Source organism: Lissotriton helveticus, chromosome 6 (assembly GCF_964261635.1).
Source record: "Lissotriton helveticus chromosome 6, aLisHel1.1, whole genome shotgun sequence".
In the NCBI taxonomy this organism is placed as follows: Eukaryota; Metazoa; Chordata; class Amphibia; order Caudata; family Salamandridae; genus Lissotriton; species Lissotriton helveticus.
In genome coordinates, this window is record NC_136067.1 from 136,664,171 (window position 1) to 136,680,502 (window position 16,332).

Here is a 16,332-nt window from a genome sequence, read left to right on the forward strand (position 1 = left end):
CCACATCCTGAGGATGCTGCAAAAAATATTTCAATAAACACCAGAGAACACCAGGAAAACACAAGCCCTCCAGCATACTTTCCTTACTGCAAATACTCTACGCTGGAATCACCAAACAGCCTCAGAGAAGGCTTTAAGCTATCCAAAATGTTTCATCAAGTCTTGTCCTCAACCTCAACACCACATTCACATCGCACCACATCTCAAGGATTTTCACTGGCTCCCCATAAACAAGCTCACTCAATTCAGTTCAATTCTTATTTATTCGGTTTAAACAATTTCAAATCATAAAAGTACATGAGAAAAAGTACATGATAAGATTTCATGATAAAATCAACACAATATACATGATTCGCTTTAAAATCGAGGCTACCAACACCATAACACAAGTTAATAAAAATGGGAATTCATGTCAAATACAGGACAGCAATTTAGAGTACGGGTGCCAAGACTCTAAAAGCGAGCTCAAATTCTAGTGCAGACATTGACTTGCGTGCTAGCACTGCAACATTTCAGAAACAAAGTAACACAGTTAATAATGACGTCATCATCCAATCGGAATTGTGCATTGTTAGCTTCTCTAAAATCACTAATGTGTACCTTCTTAATCACAGGAAGTACAATGGTTTTGGTGTATATAGAATAAAAATTACAGACAAATAAAAAATGCAGCATAGATTGGCCAGATTTCCCATCACAGGGGCATGGACGGGTATCTAAGTTAACTTAAATGACTAAAGGGAAGTACAGTAAGTATTTTATTGTACCTATCCTAAACCGAAACAGTAAACTACGTTCCCAATAATTCGTAAGGCCGGTCAAGTAGCTTTGGGGTTGACCAATCCGTCCCTGATTCCTAATTAAGTAGGCTGATACTCTCGGTTTTGGATGTACGACGTTACGACGCGTACCATAACAACGCGTGCTTTAACAACGCGTCCCTTACAACGCAAGTCGTTACCACGACTTGTGTTAGGGGCGCGGATTGAGAATAGTATAATTTACTATTCTAACACCAGTCCCCGTGGGCACTAGGGAAGGTGTTGGAAAAGTAAATATACTATTCTTAATCCTCTAGCGCCCTCCAGCGCAAGTCGTGGTTACGACTTGCGTTGTAACGGACGCGTTGTGAAAGCCTTGCGGAGTAAAATCCGCGTTATAAAGGATGTTCCCCCTCGGTTTTACTGACTCCCTCTTTATTCTCTCTATCTGTGCAATTAGGTACCAACATGCCTGCAACTGTTTCTTGTTGATGGTACATGGGTCCTCTGGGTTTTCAAATAGCTGGTGGAAACCAATCATGCGCAAACAGGATTCAACATACTTTATCCAAGGGATTTTCCTGCCGTTATTGCATGCAAGGCAATCTTTTATGATATCTTATATAAGTGCTCCCTCTGTATTTTACCAAATTGCGTATCAGAAAAGTAGCAGAGGGGCGCTAATGTAGTCTTCAACAAAGGGGAGACCCAGCTCGTTATGGCAGAAAAAACTAGAGCTAGAGATCGGCACTCTTAGCATTTTTCTACAGAATCTGTTCTCCTCTAATTGCACTTGGTGGCAATTCTCAGTTCCCCAAACCTCAGCCCCATAGGTCACCGATGGGAGGCACTGTGACCTATATATCTTTAGTGAGGGACATAAAACGTTTCCTTTCTTTGGGTGAGGCAGGCTGAGTAGCAAACCTACAGCTCTAGACAGTTTATTCCCACTGTTTGCTATGTGCTTGCCAAGAGCCACTGCCATTAAAGGTCATACCTAAGTAAGTGAAAGTGCTTGTACTGAATAAACTATGTTCACCTAACATCAGGGATGGTATATTATATTTCGTAGGGCAGCAGGACATAATAAAAGACTTATTAAAATTTGTTTGCAAATCGAATGATGCCATAAATTTAACTAAGCCGTTCACTAAAGGAGTGTTGTGTTTCGATTTAGATTCTGTATGCATTTCCCGATTCATGCCCTTATATGGGTACATTTCACATTGCCCTTATATAGGCATAGATATCCAGTCCTTATTTAGGCATAGCCCATGCTACCCAAATAAAGGCATGGCTATTTCCATCCGTTCATCTACGTCACAAAGAGTTCTTGGAAAACCAGACTCTTAAGCCGTTAGCGACTTCCCCTTGCTTGCACATTGATTTCTCCAAAAACTCATTTATTATGCATGAACATCTATTCCTTAGGGGCTCATTCATGATGTTCATATGCCCGGCTTTACGTCAATACTAAGCATACAACATGAAAATTGCCTCAACCACTCCTACTTGAACGAAAAAACCTTTTCAGGTTAGAAAAATATTTATTACATCCCAACTACGCATTCTTATTCAATGCCAATTATTTTTAAATTTTAGAAATATATTTTAACATCAATAGACAGAAATAAGGACTTTACATTCAATTTATATACAAATGGTTTGATACACATAGAAACAGAACAGTGTCAAAATAATATTTAAACATCCAACATCCTACAAAAAATTAATACATAACAGAAAACAAATATCACATACATATAGAATCAATGAATGAATAAATCAAAAGAATAGGGAATAGAGAACAACTGAATGACTCAAAATTGATAATGTCTGTACTGGCCAAGCCTAATATTGTTTATTGATAATGCTCTATTCCACCAAAGCTGCCGACGCGTTTCGAGACCAGGACAAGTGTACCTGGGCTCTCATCAGGGCTTTTATTCTTTGTGTCTGAAAGATGCAAAGAAAAAAGAGTTTCACCATTTTGTTGAGATGAAATGAAAGCCTCAACTTTAAAAATGCATTCACTAGTAGTATGTACATAAGAAGAGTCTACATACCAGGCTCTTTTTCTAGGAAGGAGAAGGCTTGTGGGACTTGTAGTCAGGAGAAAGGGGGGACCAAGGGAATCAATCGTTTTCAATGGGCAGACAATTCAATCTGAAAAATCAGGGCATGATTTATTAAAATAAACTAAGCATTTGTATTGGTGCCATACCAATATATAAATCGACTACGTCGACTGCAAAGGTCTCACCAAGCACTAACCTTGTATGTGCCGCCAAACGGCGAGATGGCTTGTAAAATATGACCATCCGTGTGTTTTCCTGCCAGAAATAAAGTGAGCACTTATGAATCGATTTGAAAAAAAACAGAAAGTGCAGGGCTATGCCGTTCTCTACATATTTAAAGGACGCTGTGGCAAGAGCCTACCTTGTGCAGGCTTCGTTATTCTTAAATTGAAAATGGTCCAAACACTTGTGTTCCTGTCAAGTAAAAAGGAACACTTGTAAATGATTCAAATATAAATAAGTTTTTGCTTCGGAGGATTAAAAAGTTACCTTCTCCAAAAGTGCTTCTGCAGCAATCGGGCTCCTCGAGGTATGGCCGGCTTGTTTGTGGGCTGGATTTATATGAATGGGGCCCAAGTGCATTATGGATCTAGTAGTTTCAACAAATCGAAATTCAAAAAAATCGAAATTCAACAAATAGACTGTGTGTGGAAGGCCACGTTTTGCTAAATTATGATGTGGGCGCTACATTATTTAAAAGGTTAATTTCAAGGTGAGAACATATGCTTGATAGATTAAAAGGAATGTGCATTCAAATGCAGTTCCCTTTAAGAACAACCTGTTGACAAATTGTGTGAATCAATCAATGCTGGTGGAGTATCATGGTCCCCATTGACTCCATGAAAGTTATATTTGTATAGAAAATAGAAGAATCGGGCCCACTGGCCAAGCCTGGCGAGTCAAAGCTGACATACAAGTCACTCACGAAAAAACGTTTAATTCTCACAGCCACGCTATCTCCGAGAGATTGGTAAGCCTGGTTTGTGCACTGTTAAATTTCAAAATCAAGTATGCTTCCTTTTGAAGCAGAATTCGTTCGACATCAAGGAATTGATTTGTAGGTTTTACTATGTGTAAGACGGACCACTTGAAGTCATACTCATCGTGACCCTTATCCAAAAAGTGCTCTACCATGGGAGCTGACATCACTTTTTTCTTGATTCTGGACCGGTGCTGACTGATCCTGTGGTTGATCTGTTGGCTAGTCTTGCCAATGTACATTTTCGAACAAGGACACAGTATCATGTAGACCACATTTTTGGTCCCACAATTAGAAAAATCTGTGTGTGACCATCTGACTCCTTGGTGTGTAAATTCCCTGCCTTCGATGGTGCTGGGGCAGGCTACACAGTTGCCACACTTGTGGTGGCCCTCAATGGGCCTCAAGTTCCATTGAGACAGCAAGTCGCTTTTTGACTTAGGTAATGAGATATCAGCTCTGATCAGTTGTTGCCCAATGCTATGATTTTTCTTATAAGCAAAAATCGGTTTAGGAAAAGGGCAATCCAGCCCTTCCAAAAGGTGCCAGTTCTTAAGCACAGCCTGTCGTACTTTGTGTGTATCAGGGCAGAACGTGGTGACACATACAAGTGTATCTAACGGTGTACGTTTCTTAACCTGAAGTAGGCATTCCCGAGGCGTATATGTAGCTGTTTTCAAAGAATGTTGGAGGAGCTTTTTGGGTAGCCTCTTTCTTGCATGGCAGAGCAAAAATTGTGGGCATGTTTGTCATAGTCATGGATGTCAGAGCAATGTCTTCTGATCCTAAGTAGTTGGCCATAAGGCAAATTGGATTTGAGATTTCTCGGGTGAGCGCTTTTGTGGTGTAAAATTGTGTTCCTGTCGGTGGGCTTTTTGAACAAAGATGTTTTTAATTGACCTTGGTCACATATGAATTCCACGTCAAGAAATGTCATGTGATTATTACTGTGCTCGATGGAAAATTGGATATCTCTATGTCTAGCATTGAGCCAACTATGGAATCCCGTTAATTCGGTCTGGCTCCCCTGCCACAGGAGCCAGACGTCATCAATGTATCGATACCACTGTGTGATGTGATGTTTGAAGGGGTTATTCACCTCTACAGATTTCTCCTCATACTGTGCCATGAAGAGGACTGCCATTTCTGGGGCATAAGGACAACCCATGGCAGTCCCCTTTACTTGCATGAAATACTCACCATTGAAGGTGAAATAGTTTTTCTTCAGTGCTATTTTAGCTAGTTGTAAAATGAACGCAGTAGGAACCCTATGGGGTCTTTCTCTTTTATCAAGGTATATTTGCATGACCTCTAGTGCTTCCTCTTGGGGAATTTGAGTATAAAGGGATGTGACGTTGTTAGAAACTGGACCCCCGGCTGGCCAAGGCTCACGCCAAATTCAGTCAGAGACCACCATTTCCAAGGTCAGGGCAAGGGAGTTACACACCAAGATAACCCCTGCTCACCCTCTAGGTAACGTGACGCGAGCAGCAAGGCTAATCTCGGAGGCGATGTGTAAAGCGTTTGCGCGCGCACCCACAGCAACAACACCCAAGGCCCACCACAAAGGAAACTCCACACAAGGTTATATAAAAAAGGCCTTTGTATTATAATAAAAACACATTAGATAAAACACACACTTTTACAATGTGTCAATAGGCATGGGCAGAATTTACAAGGGATTATGTACAGGACAGGGCCACCTGGACCACTGTCAGGAGTATGCACTTTTAGAACTAGCACTTGTAGGAATAATAATACTTGTAGTTATAACACTTAGCACATAAAACATATAATGACTGTAGCATCAAAATAGTACATGTAGCACACAACCAGTAATCACTGGTAAAGGGTAAATACCTCCTACGCAACCCTAACCACTTTAGGAAAATCACGCAGGGAACTAGGACCTTATTCTCAGGACCTATAGGAACATAAACAATCACCTAAGCAGGTCACATTTAGCAGAGGTAATAAAACATAAAACAATCCTCTAAGCAGGTCACTTTTAGCAAAGGGGAATAAACATAAAACAATCACCTAAGCAAGTAACTCACAAATGCGCAGGGTGCACATAGCACAACACTAGAACTGTCCCCCAGGCCAACTGGCCTCGCAAGGGCTGAAATGCCCTTAGTCGAAATGTCAGGCAGGCTGCGCAGGCAGCCAAGAACACAAGCCTAAACGTAGCAACTGCCCACAAAGTGCTGGGCAGCTGTAAGCAATGATGATGCCAACGTTGGAGCCTCGTGGGCTCAAGAAAACAATGGGGCAAAACACAACGTGGGAGCCTCGGGGCTCTGACCAACTAACTGCCCCCCTGAGCCTCGCTGGGCTATTAACAAATGACTGGGCTGTGAGCCTCCCTGGGCTCTGCAATAATGAATGCCCCTCGAGCCTCTCTGGGCTCGCAAACAAATATGGGCGGGAGCCTCGGGGCTCTACAAACAAGGCACTGGCCCTCGAGCCTTTCTGGGCTCGTAAGAGCAAAATGGCACCCTGAGACTCTCTGGTCTCGAAACACAATTGCGGGCGTGGGGAGCCTCGTGGGCTCGAGGAAATGCCACTGACAACGTAGGAGCCCCACTCGGGGGGCTCGAACACAAGATTGGCCCCTGCGAGCCTCTCGGGGCTCGAACACAACTGGGCCTCTATCAGGCCAGACCCACACACTGGAGGGGAGGGGCGGGCACCGGCAATGTGCCCCGACCCCCTCCTCCCTTCACTCGCTCTCCCAGCCCCCACTCACCAGGTCTGACGGCGGCTAGAGAAAGAGAGCTCCCGCTCCTCGGGACTCTCCTGAAGTCGCGGCCTCCTCGCTCTGCTACGGGGTTCTCCTCCAATAGCAGCGCAGCACCGCCAGCCGAGCCCCTCCTGACTGGGCAGCTCCTGACCAATCGGAGCGCTGCTCACCGAGACGAGCCTCCCGCAGCCAACCAATGGCGGCGCGGCTCTTCCGGGAAGCTTCTCCCGGTAGTTCTTTGTCCTGGGCTGCGGCGGTGAAAACACGGGGCAATGCTGGGTGGGCACCGGCATTAATTATCAATAAAACGCTCCCGTAGCGCTAGTAAGGAAATCCTCTATTTCGCTGGCAATGCCGGGTGGGCACCGGCTTCTGCAAATAAAGCGCTCTTAAGCGCTGGAAGCAGAACAAAGTGCTCCCAGGTGCCAGGGGTAAGGAAAAGCGCTCCCAGGCGCTATAGAGGCAAAAGTGTCCAGCAAAGTCCTTAGGCAGGCAGGGGGGGCAAGGCTGGGCCCAGAGCCAGCTCACTGGGTCTCCAGGCAGGGAAACAATCCAAGTGGCGGTCCTCCTGGCCCCAGCAACAGCAGCAACCCCCTCTGGCAGGATCCTGGAACAGAACAAATTGTAAAGGGACACAGCCCCTTCTTATACTAATAAATCCTTTGTCTGTAGGTGCAGGGTGGGGGAGAAACCAGTCGCAGCTGGTTTTGGAGCACCCTTGATGGCCCAACCACCCCTTTCATTCACTAGGGAGGCTAGGGTCGTTAGACGCACCACAATGGGCGGAGCCAGCATTGTGTGGGGAAAGCCCAGCCCCATTCAGAAACCAGGTGCAGCCCTCCCTCACATCACTCAGGCTGATCTCTCCACTCACTCCTGGGCAGACCCATCCAGACTTCCTGGAGCCAGGCTTGCCCGCCAGCTCCAGCCAATCACGCTCCAGCACCCTCACTGCACACACACATCAATGTCTAGAAGTGGCACTTCCCCACTAGACACATACAAGCCGCACATACCATTGCGCAGCATTCACTCTCACGAGTTTGCACATACCAAACTCGAGCCTGCACTCTCCACACATCAGGAACTAACATGGACACACACATTCCCCATGCATTTCTTATGGGAGGGCAGGCCAGCCATACTACACGCACGCACTTTACCCTGGGACACAGGGAAAAAGTGCGCAGAGACCCAAAAATCACTAACACAGATCACATAATAAAAGCAAAAAGATTAGGGGTGAACCTGCCAGAAGGGCCAAGTCCAACACAACCCCCTTCCAGCCAAAACGCAGGGCAGACCAATCACCACCGTGATGGGCTTCCCTGCTTGGGGCGATAAAACATGGACGCGGGCCCGCAACTGCAGGGACACCCTCCTGTTTTACGCCACGGTGTACCCCTGGGGTTCCTTCTAAAACTACTGTAGGGACTAACTGGGCTACCCCACTGGTACTCTCCAGCTGTCCTCGGCCAGGACCAGGCCCTAGGCCACCAAGGTGCCCCTGGTTCCTGCGGACTCACAGAGTGGAGGGTAGTAACCCCTGGCACATAGTAGCCATTCTCCACCCTTCCTGTCTGCAAGACAAGGCCAGACTGCCACTGGTTCTCCAGCCTAGGGTCTACAACCTCAGGTGGACCAGGAGTCTCAGGGAAGGCTCTCCTCCCCCTACCTCTTCTTCTAGGGTTCCTCCTCTTCCTGCGAGGGATACCCTCAGAACACGATTCTCCCAACCTAGGGTTTAACCCCTCAGGTTGCACCGGGGTCAGAGGTGGGCTCTCCCACCCTCTGCACCCCCTTCCAGAGTCCTGCTCCCTCCCAACCGGGGCGGTAACTCTGGAAGAAGAACTGGTCAGGACACTGATTACAGAAGTCCCACCCTTCAGGTCAGGCTGATCCTGAACCTGGCCTTCCAACCTCTGGTCTAAAACCTTCGGTGGAATAATTGCCTCGCACTCCAGGACTTCTGGGGACTCACATACTATTCCCCAATCACTCCTTTCGTTGGACTCCTGTACCCTCCCTACCGGAGTGGTACAGCCAGACTCTAGAACCATAGAAGCTCCGCTTACAGATGCTCCAGGTCCTCTACACACTAGGAGATGTCCCTCAAGTGAACTAACAGGAAAGCTTAGGTTCCCATCCTGGTGTTCCCTAAAGAAACCATCCAGGCTCTGCGGCAGGGCTTCGGGCGCTTGGGGACTCTCCGTCACACACTCACTCCTGCTCCACTGAAACAGGTAGTAAGCCCCTACACCCTCCTCACTGTACTGGGACCTAGCTGGGCTACTCTGACCCTCCTCTACCACGCTGGACTGGAGGACACCTGACCCACTATTGTTGGAATCACTCACTAATGACTCCAGAGAACCTCTCGCACTGTCCCAGCGATCTGCTTCCTTTGCAAGCTCCTCTGAACAAGGAGACCCATATTCCAACAGGTGTTGGCGCAACTCTGGACAACAAATACTGAGGAACTGCTCCCTGAGAACTATGTCGAACAATACGTCAAAATTATCGTGCGTGTGCACTTTTACTCATTCAAACAGTGTCCCACAACATCCATCTTCAAAATCTTCCCAAGACTGGTGAGACGGTTTCCTACTGTCCCTGAATTTCAACCTTAACTCCTCTTCTGGGGAAACAGGTACCATACTTGGGGAACTGGGAGTGGGACTTTCTACACTGATATTTAAATAGCTGCCACCACTGGACTCAACCCTCCCTGGGGAATCCAGAAAATTAAAATTGTACGTAGGGGATAGTCTATCCTCTAGGGCTGCTCTCTCTCGAATGATGGCCCTTCTCTCCTCCTCTATCCTCTCCTGCGCTAAGACCCTCCCGATCTCTAGCTGTTGCTTCTTGACACCCAGCAGCGCCATAGCCTGGGCATGCTCCAACCTGAGCTGTTCCATCGCCAGCTGATATTCCCTCTCTTTCTCCCTATCTTCCCACTCCTCTGGGGACAGGACAAGGGATGGGGCGCTGGTACTGACACTGGACCCAGCAAGGGACTCCCTACCTATGGGGTCCTCACTATCTGCTGGTGCCCATTCACTGTCATCTTTATCAACTTCACATTCTTCAGGGCTCCCCTCAGACTCACCACCCTCATGGCGTGCGGCCCGGGCCCTTTCCTCACTGCGCTCAAGATCCCATTGATCCTTTTGCCATAGGATCAGGCTGCTCCTAAGTTCGGACTGAGTATCTGACTCATCCACCCCATGTCTCTCTCTTCACAGAACCTTACCAACTCCAACATACTGTATCTAAACAGATCACAGAAATCAAAAGTAGGCTCCATTTTGGCGGACGTTCTCAAGAAGAGTTTGACACAGGGAACCTCGGGGTCTGAGCTTAACAGGAGTATACAATTAAAATAATTCAGCAAGCTCCCTATCTCAGTGAACTCGCACTCCTCTGTCCAGGGTAACACACCACTCATTCACACACACCCCCCCTTGGTAAGGCAGTTTCTACCACCCCCGATTTTTCAACCTGACCATAAGCGACACAGGTACCAATCTGGGAGCAGGGCGGGGAACAAATGTACTAGACACAATTATAAAATGACACCTTTCAGGAGAAGAAATACTGGAACTTCACCTAAAAAACAATAATCCCCAAAATGTGGTTATCTAAAAATGTAGAGTTTTGTAGTGCGGCCTGTCGCCACTGTGGTACAGCGCAAACGCAAGTCCAATCCGCACTGCTTGCCACCAATGTTAGAAACGGGACCCCCGGCTGGCCAAGGCTCACGCCAAAGTCAGTCAGAGACCACCATTTCTAAGGTCAGGGCAAGGGAGTTACACACCAAGATAACCCCTGCTCACCCTCTAGCTAACGTGACGCAAGCAGCAAGGCTAATCTCGGAGGCGATGTGTAAAGCATTTGCGCGCGCACCCACAGCAACAACACCCAAGGCCCACCACAAAGGAAACTCCACACAAGGTTATATAAAAATAGCCTTTGTATTATAATAAAAACACATTAGATAAAACACACACTTTTACAATGTTCCAATAGGCACGGGCAGAATTTACAAGGGATTATGTACAGGACAGGGCCACCTGGACCACTGTCAGGGGTACGCACTTTTAGAACTAGCACTTGTAGAAATAATAATACTTGTAGGTATAACACTTAGCACATAAAACATATAATGACTGTAGCATCAAAATAGTACATGTAGCACACAACCAGTAATCACTGGTAAAGGATAAATACCTCCTACGCAACCCTAACCACTTTAGGAAAATCACGCAGGAAACTAGGTCCTTATTCTCAGGACCTATAGGAACATAAACAATCACCTAAGCAGGTCACATTTAGCAAAGGTAATAAAACAGAAAACAATCACCTAAGCAAGTCACATTTAGCAAAGGTAATAAAACATAAAACAATCCTCTAAGCAGGTCACTTTTAGCAAAGGGAAAGAAACATAAAACAATCACCTAAGCAAGTAACTCACAAATGCGCAGGGTGCACATAGGACAACACTAGAACTGTCCCCCAGGCCAACTGGCCTCGCAAGGGCTGAAATGCCCTTAGTCCAAATGTCAGGCAGGCTGCGCAGGCAGCCAAGAACACAAGCCTAAATGTAGCAACTGCCCACAAAGTGCTGGGCAGCTGTAAGCAATGATGATGCCAACGTTGGAGCCTCATGGGCTCAAGAACACAATGGGGCAAAACACAGCGTGGGAGCCTCGAGGCTCTGACCAACTAACTGCCCCCCTGAGCCTCGCTGGGCTCTTAACAAATGACTGGGCTGTGAGCCTCCCTGGGCTCTGCAATAACGAATACCCCTCGAGCCTCTCTGGGCTCGCAAACAAATATGGGCGGGAGCCTCGGGGCTCTACAAACAAGGCACTGGCCCTCGAGCCTTTCTGGGCTCGTAAGAGCAAAATGGCACCCTGAGCCTCTCTGGGCTCGAAAACAATTGCGGGCGTGAGGAGCCTAGTGGGCTCGAAGAAATGCCACTGACAACGTAGGAGCCCCGCTCGGGGGGCTCGAACACAAGAATGGCCCCTGCGAGCCTCTCGGGGCTCGAACACAACTGGGCCTCTCTCAGGCCAGGCCCGCACACTGGAGGGGAGGGGCGGGCACCGGCAATGTGCCCCGACGCCCTCCTCCCTTCACTCGCTCTCCCGGTCCCCACTCACCGGGACTGACGGCGGCTAGAGAAAGACAGCTCCCGCTCCTCGGGACTCTCCTGAAGTCGCGGCCTCCTCGCTCTGCTCCGGGGTTCTCCTCCAATAGCAGTGCGGCACCGCCAGCCGAGCCCCTCCTGACGCGGCAGCTCCTGACCAATCGGAGCACTGCTCACCGAGACGAGCCTCCCCTAGCCAACCAATGGTGGCGCGGCTCTTCCGGGAAGCTTCTCCCGGTAGTTCTTTGTCCTGGGCTGCGGCGGTGAAAACACGGGGCAATGCCGGGTGGGCACCGGCGTTAATTATCAATAAAGCGCTCCCGTAGCGCTAGTAAAGAAAAATCCTCGATTTTGCTGGCAATGCCGGGTGGGCACCGGCTTCTGCAAATAAAGCGCTCTTAAGTGCTGGAAGCAGAAAAAAGCGCTCCCAGGTGCCAGGGGCAAGGAAAAGCGCTCCCAGGCACTATAGAGGCAAAAGTGTCCAGCAAAGTCCTTAGGCAGGCAGGGGGGGCAAGGCTGGGCCCAGAGCCAGCTCACTGGGTCTCCAGGCAGGGAGACAATCCAAGTGGCGGTCCTCCTGGCCCCAGCAACAGCAGCAACCCCCTCTGGCAGGATCCTGGAACAGAACAAATTGTAAGGGGACACTGCCCCTTCTTATACTACTAAATCCTTTGTCTGTAGGTGCAGGGTGGGGGAGAAACCAGTCGCAGCTGGTTTTGGAGCACCCTTGATGGCCCAACCACCCCTTTCATTCACTAGGGAGGCTAGGGTTGTTAGACGTACCACAGGGGGGCGGAGCCAGCATTGAGTGGGGAAAGCCCAGCCCCATTCAGGAACCAGGTTCAGCCCTCCTTCACATCACTCAGGCTGATCTCTCCACTCACTCCTGGGCAGACCCATCCAGACTTCCTGGAGCCAGGCTTGCCAGCCAGCTCCAGCCAATCACGCTCCAGCACCCTCACTGCACACACACATCAATGTCTAGAAGTGGCACTTCCCCACTAGACACATAAAAGCCGCACATACCATTGCGCAGCATTCACTCTCACGAGTTCGCACATACCAAACTCGAGCCTGCACTCCCCACACATCAGGAACTAACATGGACACACACATTCCCCATGCATTCTTTATGGGAGGGCAGGCCAGTCATAGTACACGCTCGCACTTTACCCTGGGACACAGGGAAAAAGTGCGCAGAGACCCAAAAATCAATAACACAGATCACATATTAAAAGCAAAAAGATTAGGGGTGAACCTGCCAGTAGGCCAAGTCCAACAGACGTCTAGGGTAACCATTATTTGTGACTGGGCATCCAATGGGGTACCTTCCACTTTCAGTAGAAAGTCTGTCGTGTCTCTAAGGTAAGACTTGACCTCGCTAAGAAAAGGCTTTAAGAAAAAATCAACGTATTGTGCTGTTGGTTCCAGGCATGAATCGCAACCCGAAACTATCGGGCGGCCTGGAGGCTGTTGCAAGTTCTTGTGAATCTTCGGTAGAAGATAAAGGACGGGAGTCCTTGGAAATTTCTTGAGAAGGTAATCGTATTCTTTATCCCCTAGAAAACCACCTTCTTTCGCAAGTTCTAGAATTTGAGCAATCTGTCTCTGAATTTGCTTCACTGGGTCTTCAGACAGGGCACGGTACCAAGTGGTATTTCTCACGTGCTTGTCACCTTCCGCTACATACATGTGGCGGGCCAGATGACTACTTCCCCGCCTTTGTCTGCTTGTTTTAGAACTATTGAAGGGTCCTCTTTTAAAGATCTTATTGTAGCCCGTTGTTTTTGGCTCATGTTCTGCTGGGTATAGCTCTTTGTTTTCTCCATTTTAGTAATGGCAGATAACAGAACCTGCTCAAACGCTAAGACCTGTTTGGGAATCTTGTTATGTGGTACGAACATTGATTTATTTCTCAACCCTGTTGGTTCCGTATTTTCAATAGCTGGTGTGTTTGCAAAAAAGGCCTTGAGTCTGACCTTACGACAAAACTCAATAGTCTCCATTTTGAGCTTTGTGTAGTCTGTTTTTTTACAAGGGACAAACTTAAGACCTAAATTTAATACTGTCTCTTCTTCAACAGAAAGCACTCTTGTAGACAAATGGACTACTGTACTGGCACCACCTATGATTTGTAATGGTTGTTGCTTGTTCTCATGTCCCATGGTACCTTGTATCTGGGCTTTTGTCGTTAATTGTGTTATTCTTGAAGACCTGGGTGTCTTTCTCTATTTTTTCTAGGAGTGACTTGGCGTCAGTGACCACCTGGCTGTTCTGTATGGCCTTAGTAAGCTCCTCTATTTCTTCCTCCCCCTTGCGACAAAGCCTTTGTGCAGTTTGAATGGTGTGGACCATCAGGTCACGACTGCACTTTGAATTAATAAAGCTAAAGCCTTTTTTGTATTCGGAATCTTCAGTAAAGATGACAGGGACGTTCTTGACCTGGAGGCCCCAAGGGATTGTGCCTCCCTTGAGGTGCTTCAGGAGGAAATGTCCATGTAATTCAGTCCTTACGTCTTTTTTACACAGTCTGATCAATTTGTCAGACTCGTTCTGTTGTTTTGCACTAGTGCTAAGTGAAACTGAAGCAAAAGGAGATGAGGCTATCAAATCTTGAATATGGCTTTCACTAAATGAAAAAGTGTCCTTTTCTGCCATACTTCTGAGAGACTTATAGTCTCTCAAATTGATTCTTATAAAAGATCGGTGACCTCTTTTTGTCCTACAATCTTTTGCGGATAAAAAACCGCCCTAAAGTTGGAACCCAAAGGAGATAGGTCTATGAAAACGTGGTTAAGGCTAGACCCTTATTAAGCATACAACATGAAAATTGCCTCAACCACTCTTACTTGAACAAAAAAACGTTTTCAGGTTAGAAAAATATTTATTACATCCCAACCAGGCATGCTTATTCAATGCCAATTATTTTGAAATTTTAGAAATATATTTTAACATCAATAGACAGAAATAAGGACTGTACATTCAATTTATATACACATGGTTTGATACACATAGAAACAGAACAGTGTCAAAATAATATTTAAACATCCAACATCCTACAAAAAAATTAATACATAACAGAAAACAAATATCACATACATATAGAATCAATGAATGAAAAAATCAATACTGGCATTCCTAAACACCTTCAAGGTATAAATATACCTTCACTTGCTATGGCAAAGCACGGTGTGGTTTGGTGCAGTTCGACTACCTGCTTGCACGATGCAACTCGCCACAGCAAGTCCCGAAGGAAGCCAACTCTCCAGCTGACGCACTTACTAGACGCTGACATCCTCCTTCCGAGAATCCAGCTCCAGTGTTTCTGACTCCCCTTGCGGGGTGTTGGGAAATCGAGTCCCGGGAAAGAGATACCAACCTCTCTCATTCTAAGGTATGGGGCTGATTAGAACCTACAGAAACCTTTGGCGATTCTTGGCAAAACTAAACTTAGCTAAAACAGCACCTACTTCTTCCCTCGTACTAGAGCTAGGTTAGGTACACCGGGGTAGGCGTATTTTAGAAGCACCAGTTGAGTATTTTAGCCTGTGTTATTTATGTATGTATTTTTATATATGTAATAACCACAGACAATGCTATTACAGTATTATTTTATATTACTGTTTACGCTGTACGTATTATACGTATTATAGTGTTATTTCTCATGCAAGATATATGTCGCAGTTCATATCTCTTGCATGAGAAATAACACTGTTCAATAAAACCTTTTATTGAAACGCCTGTCTCTCTATTTCTGTGCAACTCTGTAGAAACGAAGCATGCACGATTGACTGAGTGAACTAGTTATCTATTGTTTCCACTACTCTGAAGATATTGTTTAGATTCTAGGGGAAACAAAGTTGTCATGTTTATGCGGTTGTCAGAGGCTAATCCCTTCTTGTTTATTCAAGAAAGTTTCTAGTGACCTCTGAGTTAGCTGGCACACACACAATTAAGTTTAATATACTCAATATAGACATACTGACCTCAGTCCTATGTCAAATCTGTAGTGTACGTTATTCCATTGCGAAGAGCCTATTAGGGATATAGGAACTACACTACAGGAGTGAGGCCTTCGGTGAACGTGCCTTCAACACTGCATCATCGGCATACAGTAATGCAGGTAGCGGGAACTTCCTATCATGGGACATCAGTGCTAATAGTAGTTAAAAATTCATGAAAATCATTAATATACAGGATGAAGAAAAGCGGGGCTAAAACACAACCTTGTCTCACGTCTCTCATAGTATTAATATCATCTGAGACTTCACCATTATTATTAATCCTTAATCTAGCTTTCATTCCTCTGTGCAGATAAGCTAAGAAGTGCACTAAGGCTTCTTCCAGACTGAGAGAGATTAAGATAGACCATAGCATGGAACGATTAACACAATCAAACGCTGGTGATAGATCCATAAAAGCTAGGTACACAGGTGTACTTTTTGCTAACATGTACTTTCCTATAGTAAGTTTAAGATTGAGGCACTGCTTCTTAGTACCCACTTTAGGTCTAAAACCATACTGGCTGGGATGTAATATTTCTTGTGCCCAGTCATTTATACGACTATAAAGAACTCTGCCCAGTATTTTTAAAGTAGTATCTATTAAAGAAAAAGGTC